The sequence below is a fragment of the Meleagris gallopavo genome, chromosome 10 (genome assembly GCF_905368555.1).
Source record: "Meleagris gallopavo chromosome 10, MGAL_WU_HG_1.1, whole genome shotgun sequence".
In the NCBI taxonomy this organism is placed as follows: domain Eukaryota; kingdom Metazoa; phylum Chordata; class Aves; order Galliformes; family Phasianidae; genus Meleagris; species Meleagris gallopavo.
In genome coordinates this window covers 25,889,276-25,902,942 of record NC_139413.1, presented here as the reverse complement: position 1 = coordinate 25,902,942, position 13,667 = coordinate 25,889,276, and the positions used below count along the sequence as shown (strand labels likewise).

Here is a 13,667-nt window from a genome sequence, read left to right as displayed (position 1 = left end):
AGGAAAATGAGGTAGGAAATGCCTTGTAATCTCAGAAAAAGAAAAGACAGGAATGAGAAAAGCAGTATTTCATCCTTACAAGTGTGGAATCTGATTTTGTAACAATAATTGTTTGTGCTGCTGACTTCTCTTAACACCTGTGACCCCGCTTGTCATGGCCTCATCGCCTGCTGGAAACTTGGCAAAAGACAAGAGAAGAGAGATATTAGGGAACCAATGCTACATCCTGAGAGAGGCCATAAAGTCCAAAGGTTGAACAGAATTGCCAGGAGCAGCCTGATAAACGAAGGAAGTACGTGGCTCTGAAGAGACAAACTGCTGTGCCTGAGTACATTGCGTTCAACCTCTGTGAGCTGCACCCCAATGTCCCACACACCCTGAAGAGCAGAGAGAGGGACCTCTGGTGCTGGCCTTTCCCAAACGACCCCTTTGGAAATGGATTATCTTAAGTCCCTTTCTGAAATGAGTATGAGAGCACTTAGTGTGCTGCACATGTCAGAATTTCACAGATCTTAAATTTGAAAAATTCTCTTTGTAATTTTTCAAATTAAGCCAGGATGATTTGTTAATTTAATTAAAAAAAAAAAAAAAAGGCTGTGTAAAGCCCCTTCTGAATTGGTATATTCAAGCCTTTTCCAAAATCTGGCTTCACTAAAAAACTTGTCCTTGAAAATCTACCAGACTGTAACTAAGCCTGTAACTTGGCATGTGAAATAAATAAACCAGTAATCAGATCCTTCAGAGCCGTTCAATTAAATCTGTAGAAATATCTAATAAAACATTCAGCAGTTGGAGTTTTCCTCCAGAAGGTGCAGACAGTAGCTATGGTTTCATGTTAGGAAGAGTATGGGGCATTGGTAACCAAGTCCTGTTGCCCCTCTTTCCTATTCTTCTCTCAGCTAATACTTGCATAACTTTTTGTGAAGCCACACCATCAAGCTAAGCAGAAAATGCTTTTCTGGCTTTCAGAACAAATCAAACCAAAAACACAGCATGGCCCCACAAAGAGCTGCACGAGCGCAAGCAAAGAGGCAGCGCAGGAATGGCAGTCGGGAGGGAGGAAAAAGGACATGAATTGCTTTGAGCTCATATTGCTGCTGACTACTTTCTCTTATAAAACCATAACCTAATACGCTTTCAAGACTACGGCTCTGAACTGCTTCCCACGGCGCATCTCCTTCCCTGCACAGAACCCTCCGGGCTGCACGCTGCTGCAGAAACGTGCCTGTGCTGGGAGGCTTGCAGGCTCGGGCACTGCACTCTGTTCTACTTTCCATTATTCACTGAAGAGAGGATAACCCCAGCAGTGCTTGTAAACACAACGGCTTCCTCGAGAAGCAGCAGCAAAAGCCATAAGGAAGGCTTTCCTTGTAAGCGAACCGCTGGCCCTGGGAGGGCTGTCCTCCCCGGGGAGCTGAGCTGTGGGAAGTGGGAGCAAGGAACTGCCTTTTTAGGAGCGTGGCTGAGCAGAGTCAGGAAGCGCTGGGGCTCCTGCAGCAGCTGGCAGAGCCTTTTAAGGACAAACACAGGTATTTGTCCAGCCTGCTGTTAGAGCTGTGCTAGGTAGCGCGGCAAGGCGTGCCAAGGCTCTGCCGGCCACCGGCCACAGAGATCCTCGGCCACGGCCATCCTGCACACTGCAGACCCGCTGCTGGCCGTGTGGCACTTCCAATAGGCCTTATTAGGAAGGCAAGAAGCTTAATTAATCGTTTTCAGATCCGCAAAGCCAGATGGTTGGTGGGTGAACTGTACGTGATTTTAATGTGACATTTTAAGGCGTTCAAGGCAACATTTTGGAGTGCGTCAGGAGTTTTTTTAACTACCTAAATGAGAGGGCAGATTTTCAGAGGTGATGAGCAACTGGATTTTCTTTAGACTCCAACAGAAGGGGCAGGATACTCACAGCCTCACGCATTCAGCAGGTTGCATAAGCAAGTTTTAGGATCACATATGATTAGGACTCCTTCCTAGTTGCCTAAAAATTAATGCTACTGGACAGAAAAGTGAAACGATTTGGGGTTTATTCATTTTAAATTACATCTCTTTTTATTACGAGTTTTATCCTTCTGGGGAGTAAAACAAAGTAATCCAATTCAGGCCAAATCCATCTATTTAGGATATATGGATAAGAGCCCCAAACACAACTTGTCTCATGTTGTTCTTTTTATTTTCCTGCCTACCTTTCACAAATAAAAAGAGGAGGCTGCAAGTAAAATTGGAGCTGCCTACCTAGAAATAATGCAGCATCTCAGTTCAGAGTATGAAATGGCAAACTGGAATTCAAGGAATTACCCATGTATTTTGCCTTCTTGGTTTCTCAAGGTTAATCTTTGATAACTGCCTGCCTCGACATGCTGAGCAGTGTGATTTTTAACCAAACGTGCTATATTTTAACCCAAAGACATGTGAATGACTTAATAGTTTTTATCTATGCCACATTTTAAAGCCACAGATGACAAGCACCTGTTGTACATCACAAAGCACTGTCATCATTAGTGCCTTCAGGTAATAGTCTCAGCAGGGAGACCAAAACTTTGCTTAATCTTGCCACATCCCACTTGCAACATACTGGCAAGAAAACATGGGTGAAGTACTAATTACACGTGGATAATCACAGGGCATTGGTTTCTAGGGTTCTTTACATGAGGCCCATCAGGAGAAACAGGTACACAGACAACAGGAAAAGTTATGTTAACCAATCAAAAAATATCTAGATACATGATAAAATTATGCAGTAGGAGCTGAGACATCATGTAGGACATACTCCAATTGCTGATGGGGCTGGGACTGCATTTCCACAGCTCTAAGCGAGCACTAGGTTAAGGCTACTTTCATAAAAGGAATAAAAGTTTTGACAGCAGGCTTCATATTGTAAATTCCTCCTTTAAAATGACTTGCTTGCCAAAGCAGTTCAGCTGCCAGAAAGGGAGAAAAGCAGGCAAACTATTCCCTTAAAAGCAATGGCTGTGCTATGCTGCTCAGGTACACGAGGCATCGCTCCAGAACTGGGGAACATTGGCTCATTAGGAGCAATTAAAAAAAAAACAACAAAAAACACCTCTGAGGGGATTTTAAAAACAACTTCCAAAAACAAAACATGCATATATACCACATGCATTTGTTTATGCAGCTGTAATGAGTGATGAAATCCATTTATGAGCTGAAGTCACAAGATTCTAAGCAGGTCTTTGTTTAATCTCAGTAAGTCATGACATTTCCCTACTACTTATAATAATGTGATTTGGATCAACATTTTCAAACTTATGCACCTGGTTTTTAACAGTGCTTACCCACTGCACTTCTCCTCTGAGTCACTGGAGACTGAACAGTCTGCTTCTGAGCCACCACTTCGATAAGCATCCTAAGCACAGATAGAGAAATTTTAAGTTTAAAACAAGCATGTAATGTTTGGATTCAGTATATATTCTGCAGCTCGTTCAAAATGTGACTATGCAACCTGCAAAGAGTGTAATCAAAATGAGACCGTTAGTGGAATGAATACTTACAGCATCAGCCTTTCTCTACCAAAAAGTTTTTCTAGATGGAAGCCCTTCAAACACTTAAGAATGTTTTCTATAGACAATGGTTTCCTTCCAGCATCGTTGCTATGACTTGGAAGAATATAATGATGAGAAATACAACAGTGCTGCTTTCATTAATGCAGCATTATGTGCTGAATAACAAAGGTAGGAGAGAGTACACAGGAAAAAAAACATTCAGTGCTCAGAACTATTAAGGTCCTTCCATTTCGGGTGTTTATAAGCCATGCTAGACTCTAGGTTACATAGCTGTAACAACATAGGAATCAATACTACTGCATATAAATCAGCATCACATTTTTAGTTTTGCTGTTAAGTAAAATAAATTAAAACAAAAACCAACAGCATCTGCCACCACTGCTTTTGCCATTGCATCTCTATTTGCTTTCCAAACATATCTGAGGTTTTATGACTACCAGATCAAAACTAAGTGCTAACATAAACAGAGTGATTCTTCTCAGTCTTTCTTTTAAGAAGGAAAAACAGACCAGAGTCCTGATCTGGACAAAAAACAACCTATCTAATGTGCAAGAGCAAGACATTCCAGATGTAGAAAATGTCTGACAGCCTTCAAGGTTTGAATGAAAGTATTGCTGTCTCTACTCATTTCTCTATTCTATTTCTCACCTTTTACTTTCAAGAGTCCCAAATTAGTCCTGCAAACAGGTAGATTTTACATTATATCATCAAATCAAGATGACAGAAGAATATTAGAAAAACACAAGAATCTTTCACCTAAAACATTTTGCTCCAAGCAGCCTTATTTACACTCACAAAAACTCATTAAAAAAAAAGTACAGGACAACATCAGCAGCTTGGACTCAAACTTGGGAGTGTTCTAAAAGAGGCCAAAGGCAAACATGCATAACCAGCAAAATCAATACATCACCTAATTGGCACAAAGAGAATATGTTCCTGTACCTTGATTTTTATTTTCAATCTCTTTTCGTTTATGTAAGAAAATAACACGCACTGTTGCCAGTGTTTGAAATCCTACAATGACTATTGACATGAGGCAGTCAGGGAAGCACTGGAACTTCTAAGATGCCCAGGGGCACCTTCTGTGTTATCTTCAGATATAGATTTGGTATGATTTCTTGTTACAGATGAGCACTTGGGAAGAGAGATGATATTTGCAGTAGTATAGGACAAAGGCTTTGTTGACTCCCATTTTCTAAGGATGGCTGCATCACTCAAGGGTATGCAAGCCTTGACATCAAGAATCTGTAATATTCTTATCGCCACATCACTTTGCACGTGGGAAAATAAACTCAGATGCAATACTCCTACCTAAATTGGGATTATATTTTATATTCCTCCATTTCCAGTGTTGAGCTCAGTTATTTTCCCATAGGTTTTTGGGATCTGCTCTATCGGTCTCCCAGAAAGAAAACAACTGTGACTACTTAAGTCAAAATACCAACTGGAAAACAAATATCAGAATATTGATTAATATACTAGTTCATGTGAAGTAAATCCATCTGAAAAGCTCTGAAAACACACATGAAAAGTAACTGTGAGAGTCTTAAGTAAACAGTTCTCTTACTGGATTGCTGTAGCCGACTAAAACCTTTCTTCTCCTTTCCACATTAAAGGAGAGCCCTAAAACCACGTTTTGCATATTCCATTAGCTCAAATCTTTTCTAACCTGGTTCCCAGGGCAGCCCAAGACTAATAAACTTTTTAAATGAATCTAACACTGTTCTAAAATAACAGTATTAGAAGCCGGTGGAGTGTGAACAACAAGGCTATCAATCAATAAGTATCTACTCTTATTCCCAGACCATGGATGGAATTCTAAACAATTTTAGCCCCTAAGATTCACAATTTACTGAGCCTGAGCTAGCACAATAGCTTTAGTAATCAGTGTTACCCATCTCACGCTTCTGGCTGCTTTCATCACAAAGAATTACACATTTGGAGAAGAAAAACATTTTTGTGGCTGTTTAAATAAATCACAGCCGAAAGTTTCTAAAAGGCCAGAAAGCGAGGAGTTATCCTGTTAGAAACAGATTAGTGGGCAGAGGGCAGGTGAGGTGGTCAGAGGTGTACAGAAAGTATAATCTATCAGATTGATAGCACCACAATGTAGATGGCACAATGGTATCTTATCTTCCCAGCCCTGCAACCAAAATAAACCACATACAAGTCTTGGAGCCTGATTCTGTTGTCTTTAAGTACACACCCCTGAGGGTGGTGACCCAGGACACACCACACATCTTTTACTTCATGTAAGACAAAATCAAAACAAATATTATCAGTATTTTTCCTTTTTGGACTCTCACAGAGAGTCTTTGATGTGTTTCCCCTAATCGTTTTGTCTTTTTAATCACCACACTCGGGGGTTTCTCTGAGATTATTATGGTCTAGGTTTTTACGTAACCTCTTCCAAGAGAGCACATTCCCAAGCTCCCAACACAGCAACTGCTGTAACAGTACACAGCAACTCTACACCAAAGAATATCTTGTCCAAATGAAACCAAAAGGGAACTTTAGATGAGTACATTCTACTTAGGTTGGAATTTTGGCTCAGATACAGGAGTTCACGCTCCTGGTCTTGCAAAAAGCAGCACTAATGGAGATACTGAAAATGAAAGTATCTCTTCTAATTCAAAACTGAAAATCTGGCACTTCTGTAACATGCTTTTATGCTCCGGGAAATTTTACTCACCTTTACACATTCAGGAAGGGGAAATCCTTGGTGCTACGGCTCAAAGGGGGGGTTGTCACTCACTGACTAAACACAAGATTCCACCAGCAGTACGATTTAGGATCTATGGTATAAAACTAGCTACATTTCTAACTTCCAGCCAGCTGCTTGCCAGTTTGTCTTTGGAGCAATTACTGTGATTAACGTGTAACTTCAATTCTCTTTGTCGATACCCCTTTTTACACAGATAATCCTTAAAACAGATTACCACAACCTTTTCAATATTACCTACGAGGTACACTGGCGTACTACAGTTCTGAACTTTAACAGGTCCAGTAATAACAAAATGCCTAAACTTAAAATAGGCACCATGCAAAACCTGCATAACTGGAACATGTATAACGTGCCCTGTATGCAGCTGCCAGTGGACCTGTGAGGTTCTAGAGTTAATTTCCATTTATCAGCTAGGAGTTACTGACACCGCTGACACTCAGCTCTGTTGCTCTCTGCTATCAAGACACTGCACATGGAGGAAGAGAGAGGTAAGACAAGAACTGGAGACATCTTTATGTGGGAAGGTGCCCTGCTAAGAAACTGCTTATTGAACCTGACAGCAAGTGCATAAATAACATAGCAGGAGCACTCCAGCAAAGGAGAGGATGAGGCAGTGACAATCAGAGCTATTACAAGACAAATACAAATTAAAGACACTGCCTTTAATCTCCAGGATACTAAAATGTTTTTTGAGAGCTCCTGGTGTTTGGGGGAGGGGGAAGGATGAGAAAAGGGAATGGGGGGACAGGAGGTTCTCCTGGAACTTTTCTTACAGTTTGTATTACCCCTTGTGAGGGAGGAAAAAAGAAAAAGTAAGCCTAGAAAAAGCAACAGAGGATTTTGAAACTATCAGAAAAGCTTCTGCTCGATAAAACTTTATAAAAAGTAGTTAACTCTTTGCAAAACTTCCCATGAGGCCTCAAAAAGCACCCTGGGCACACTTACATAGACAGCTTTGCATATGAAGCGCTGTTTGGTTCAAAAAACAATTGTGTATTTTTACCAGTGTGGTTACTGCTGTCAATTGTCCCCTGGTTACTGATCTGTGAGAAGCAAAAAAAAGTACTCAAAGCTACCACAGATTTAAAAGCATAACTACTGATGTTTATGGGATTTTCTGCATTTCTCCTTCTTACCCTGAGAATTTAACCTGGTGGTGAATGCTGCCACATATATTGCCTTTGTCTGTCTGTTCTGTGGACCACATGGACAGAATCAGCACTCTAGCAAGAAAACTGCTATTGTTTATGCAGAATTTCCTTAAAATGAAAGCTTGCTGCCCATTAGCACTTCCCAGAAAGGTATATTGCTCTATCACCGCCCATATCAAATTCAAGTGCACAGACATGTTTACAGTACGTGCGGCGGCTCAGATAGGCTGGGCTGTTGCAATCCTGTTGCAATCCTGAGCAGAAAAGTTAACACTGGCATGCTGCTCCCACGCCCTCCCCTCTTCAGGCTTTACATTAACTCAGTGACACCCTGCGAGGCACAAGGTTTATTTACACAACAGAGTCTTGAGACGAGCCTTTGTTTGACTACAATGTTGACAGGCTCGCAGAGCGCTACTGCCTATAGCAAAGGTGCACTAAGAACCAACTGCGGACCACGTATGAATGAAAGGTTTTGAAAGCAGCTTGATTGCGTTTCCAGATGCAGCACGGTTCTCCTTTAGCCAAGAGCTGCTGGGACAGACTAGAAGCTCCTGGCTCTCACAGACCAGGGAATTGCACTAACACAGTGGTTCTACTAGGATTTTAATCCAGCGTATGCTGGTGACACTCCGAAAAGAAGGAAATTCCTCCTTCCCTGGCCATTCAGGCTTTTTGCTGGGATAAGATTTGAACTGGATGTATTTCCCAAAACGCTTCACCTCATGGTTGTGTCAGAGCAAGGGAGGGGACAGCGTGGGAGCAGGAAGAGGGCAGGACTGCCTCTTTTGTCAGCAGTGCAGGCCAAAAGCACTTGGGAGCTAACAGCACGGTAAATTGTGCTGATTTACATTTACTTGGTTTTCCTAAAAATCTTTGCTGTGCAATTTAAAACATAGATATATGTAAAAGCATGCAAGAAAGCTTAGGGGCAGATTTGCTGGGCGGAGTGTCCAGGGGGACTGTAAGCCTCACCTTTGCAGCAATGCCCTTTCATGCGAGCAGGGAGTGGCTGTTGCACTCACTCTCTTCCCCAAGCAGTGTGAAATGCAGACAAGTTCCTGTGTTTCATGTGATATCTTCTTGTCAAAGTTTTGGACTACATATCAAAACTTCGTATTCAATGAAACGGTCTGTGTGATTTTGGGAAGGTGTTGAGCACTGTGCCCCAGCTTCCCCCTTCTGGGAAACTGAAAAGTATTACTTTCCCTTACACAGATTTTTGACAGTAACAACTCCAAATCATTGCCAGAACCTCTGACAGTGGGGGGAAAAAAAATACATTGATACCTTTCCCCTCCTCTGCCTTCCCCTCCAGCTTCCCCCAACAAAAAAAAAAGTCCACAGCAGCTGCAGGAAGATATTTGGGCAAAATGTCAGAGAGTGAAAATGGCATAAATCTCAGCGCCAGTTATGCTCTACACGTTTTAAATGCATTACAAGGCTGATGAATTAATAAAAATGTCAATAGTTGATATCCTAAAAGCAAACAGGGCCAGTAATAAACATTTTACACCAATAAATTAATCCTAGGTATTCTTCCAGATGAAATTCCATCCCTTATCTGTACCTATTTCCTTACTGCATTTTTAGAAAGAAAAGCAGATCATGCCACTTGCACAGCATTTTTTTTCCCCACAGAAAGGGGATCTTCACGCTTTACTACAACTTCAGTTATGACTGTTTTACAAGCAAGCAAAGCAAGCCAGAGAAATGCAAAAGTAACTTAAGGTCATCCAGCAGGGAGGCAGAAGCAGGGAAGGTTGTGGCTGTATCCCACTTGAGTTTACTCATTTCTCCTGTTTTTTCTCCACAGAGAAAATAAAATTACTTCTCATTATTCTTGTGAGGTGACATTAAAGAGGTGAACATATTTTTGCTTCACCTTGTAAATTCTTTTGGTTGCCCTGAATTGGATGTATATTCCCAACCACTAATGTTACAGGGTTAGGTAGGTGCTTCGCAGGCCAAGAACATAAATGTGAAATACACTACTCTTCTTATTAATATTTATAAAATCATCCGAGGCTGAAATTGGCTATCATTGAATTGACCTCAGATCTTTGACATAAATGCCTATTTGAAGCACTTGGCAATAGGTTGTAAGCATCCACACCCAGAACATCTTTGCCCGGGCTTGCAGATTTGCCAGCCACACATCTTTTCCTACACTGACTGAAAGGAAAGCAATGGCTGGAAAAAGTCAGCACCAAACATGCTTATATAGAAAAGGCTACTTTGTACCATTAGCTCTTACAATATGAGTGCTTAACCTCTCTCATGTGACTCACCTGAGTCCGCAGCCTTAGCAGAACAGAAGCCTCTGCAAGTATGTGCACATAACAGCTGGTACCCAGACCTCTAAATACCACGCAGTCCCTTTTGGAATGTCTTTCTAGTTATGTTCTTTGGAAAAAAAAAAAACAGCCAAAAAAACAGCTGAATTTCAATTAGCAGCCATCACAGCCCTCAGGCCTTAGCTTTATTGTTGTCCTTTTATCCTCAAAATTTTCCTTGATCTCATGAGCTTGTTTCTAATATATTCAAATATTATGGCTTTTTATATGTTTCATATGTTCTCAACAGACTGTGTAAACAGTCCTGCGAGCTGACCAACGTGTCTGCCAAATGCACTGCCTGCTGTTCATGCAGTATTTCCTCTAGCACATACGTGAGCTGTGCTCCCAAAGCCACTGTAAATAAAATGAATACAGGTAAGGATCAATACTACCTGGACAGAATTTTCCATCAGTGCCTCATCTCTGAAACGAGGGAAGGTACAGGTACTGCAGTGTCAGTGACTGCATATGATTTTTTACTGAAGAAAAGAGGCAGCAAAGTGCAATTTTCAGGGTTTCAAGTGGCCTGATTCTTCTGCAGAAGCCCTGAGAAGCTGCAGTGGACAAGGCCAGGACATTTCCACTTCAAGTGGGGAGCAGCCAACACAGTGGGGACTGTGTGATATTGTCAGCTGTGCTCAGAGATCTGATTGCTTATTATTCATCAGATGGGACTGAGGAAGAGTAGCAGTTTAGCAGCATCTTCCCCACAGCTGAAGTCTTTAACTCTGCCTATTGTCCTGCCTTTCCTCCTATGTGCCCTTTCCTCCCTACAGTGCCTGCCTTAGCTGTTTGGCAACCCTAACTGCTCCCACACCATGACTCCAACTCAAATGACTGTCATTCAGAGGGAATGTTTCCATTTGAATGACATGAGCAGGCACTCCGTAAACTTCCCCACAGGCTCTGCCACTATAATCCCCGGGAAGGAGCAACCTGCAGGACCTACTTTCACTGTCCAATGCTTTCTCTGTTTATTGCTACCATTGTCAGAACCAGAAACATCACTCAAATTCACACAGGAGTCCTTACATCTGTCAGCCACCAACCACTGGTGATAGTCAGCAACAGAAACTCGCTGTCCATGCAAGCCTGAACCCGTAGCTTAGGGAAGGGGAGCTTGATTTCTCATTGGAAATTCCTATGCTCTGTGGTGCTCTATACAAGGCATTTTTGGTGTCATGCTGACTTGCTTCCTTTCCTTCTCCTGTTGCAAGCACTCCTTTATCCCAGGTTGCCAGAAGCCTACTGTTCCAACAGCTGCTAAGACAGAGTGAGGTGTCAACTCTGACGAGATGCCAGATTGCTTATTAATTAAAAAGCCAGGCATTTTGTATCCATTCTGAGACACTAATCAAAAGTAAACTATTTTATCGATGGCTCCCAATAGTTAAATCTGGTTATTCTGAGGTATTTGCTCACAACTGGCAACATAAATCAATGCATTTTGTTGTTCTTGCTTACTTTAATAAAGATTTATCAAAATACCAAAATGCCAGAAAGCTCATTTCATTTCTGCACAGTGAAATCGTGCCTTGGTTGTATCTGAAAAAATGCACATTTCTGTTGGGATCTTTGTCCTCAAACACAGTAAATATCTTTTCAAAGGTGCTCATCTGCCTCCCCAGCACTCAGCATTAGTATGCTTCTATTTGTATGTTAATTTTTGTTTTTCATACTGCTAGCCCACAACCGAGCACTGCCTTCTGCTTCCCATATGCCACATGTCCTCCAGTGCCTCCTGTACAGCTTACCTTCAAACTCACTTCACTCTCTGGGCTCCCACTGTGGATCAGCTGCCTTTCTGCCAGCCTTGGTCATGTGTTGGGAATTGTTTAAGTGTAAGATCCAAAGGATAGGAACTTTGCCCAATTCTCCGTTTCTCAGAACACTGGATATGCTGTGGTATGGGAATAATGAACATAGAGGCTTTAACAGCGTGCTACTTTGATTTGTAAAGCCCTAAAATTCCAAGGAGAGCAATACCCTGGGATCTCTTCATCTCTAAATAATGTAGCTAGCTTCTATTCAGCCAGGTTTTTCATCAAAAATTATGCAAATACATACAGCTGTTTGAATAACAAAAAAAAGCTCATTAATTATTTGAAAATGTACTTTTGAGTAACTGCAGTGATAACTCAGAGCCTCTACAAAGCTAGCAAGGAATGGAAAAAAGTAATACCAAGTAATGTAATATAAATAACTAAATAGAAGGTAATCCTCTCCACTTTAGAGACAATCATATTACATCTTTCACTCCTTTTTTGCTGCATGTAAAACATCCAACGTTTGAAATGCTCCAACTGTACTCATAATAAAATGAAGAAAAAAAAAACAACCCAGCAACTGTTTTTAGTGGTTCCTCCTTCACTTCTATACTCTCTCTCTGTTTACATCCAGCGTTGCTGTCCTGCCCCAGAGGTAACCCAACAGGTCTTGCAAAGTCTCCTAACTTTGCCCCACCTCCATCATTCACAATCTTGTCTCTGTAACCTACTCATTTTCCTCCATTCCACAAAGTAGTAGTTTCAAAGAAATTCACAGATTAATTAAAATGATTGGTGGGATGAGTAGGTGAGGGGGACAGGCTAAAGGGCTTGACAAGAAGAAAGATGAAAAGGACTAAACGCATGTAGCTTGGTTATGCGATGACTAATTGAGGGTGGAGGAGATGGACACGATATTCATTTACAAGTGCTTGTAGTTCCGAGGAACCTTTTTCATGGACAAATGCTAGCTCAGGACCAAGTGTTCCGCCTTGTCTTACAGATCTGGTTTCAGGGTTCTTCACATCGAGCTCAGAGACCTCCTGTGCATTCACACCTCTCCCTTGGACCCTCAGAGATGATTTTTCCAGCTCAGCTCTCAGTCAGACGCAGTTCCTGGATCCCCACGAGGCCACGTGAGCCCTGGTGAGGGCAAAGAGCAGAAGGAGCGGCCGTGGGGCCGGAAGCCGGGGGTGGACGACGTGGTGGCTCTGCCACACCTCTTGCACTGCAGGCTGAGGTGGATTTGAACCGGCCCTGAGAACACACCTTGAGGAACACCTGTGAATTATTTTTACTTCCACTTACCCCAAGGAAACTCTGCTCCCCGTGCCCTCGCACCCCTGGCCTCTTTCACCACGCTCTGATACAGAACATAAAGGAAATACATTTGCTCCTTCTGACCGTTCCAACTCTCCCCTCCCTCAGCAGGGCAGACTCTGTAGCAGTTCATCAAAAAAAGAAGCTGCTGGAGAAGATTGGTGGATTCTCAGCCTTACCTCATGCAGAGGTGAAGCAGGTATCATGTTGGAAAGCACGAAGGGGGTCAAAAAGCAAATAAAAAAAAAAAAAAAAAGAAGAGCATTTATAAGAATAATGCAGAAACTCCTCTAATGTCATAATATATCTAAGCTTAAAGAAATATATATATATATTCTGCATGCAAGCAAGCACTTTCCTTCTGTCAGTGCTGTTTCCAATACAAAAACAGTAAAAACCTACCATTTCTTTTTTCTAGTGATCCAGAAATAAGCAAAAAGCACTTCTGATACAGGCCTGTAAAAAACCAACCAACCTGTTTATTCCTGGACACCAAATATAATGTAGATGGATGGAGTACGTATAAGAAATTTTAATTTGTCTTTGAAAAGCCATTTAATTATTCAGATTATCTGATTGCCTCAGTCAATCTCGTATTGATCGATTAGAGAACTTTATAAATCAAAACCTGCATTATGCTGGTCAGAGCATCTGCCTCTCACAGCAACAGAGATATGCAGCTAATTTCCAGTTCCTACCCACAGGTTAGTTTATTGGGACATGTAAATGGCCACGATTTATAAATGGGCCGGTAAGTGTTTTCGTTCTACTAAAGGAGTATTTGCTTAAGGACATCAGGAAAGAGGGGAAAGCCCTCAAGTAACAACTGTTTAATAGACCAGAGCACA

General features: G+C 41.7%; 1 protein-coding gene across 7 annotated transcripts in view; it reads right to left on the bottom strand.

Moving 5' to 3' along the window:
* Nucleotides 1-13,667, bottom strand: part of FGGY (FGGY carbohydrate kinase domain containing) — a 284,157-nt gene that overhangs the window by 247,876 nt on the left and 22,614 nt on the right. For 6 of the 7 annotated variants that reach the window (XM_085231830.1, XM_085231831.1, XM_085231832.1 and 3 more), the window contains exons 1-2: nucleotides 11,488-12,505; nucleotides 3,291-3,361 (exon numbers count right to left, since the gene is read on the bottom strand). The exons of the other annotated variant lie outside the window; for it this stretch is intronic. The gene's annotated coding sequence lies outside the window, so the exon portion shown is untranslated. Of the gene's footprint in view, nucleotides 1-3,290; nucleotides 3,362-11,487; nucleotides 12,506-13,667 lie in introns of those variants that run through there. 7 annotated transcript variants of the gene reach the window in all.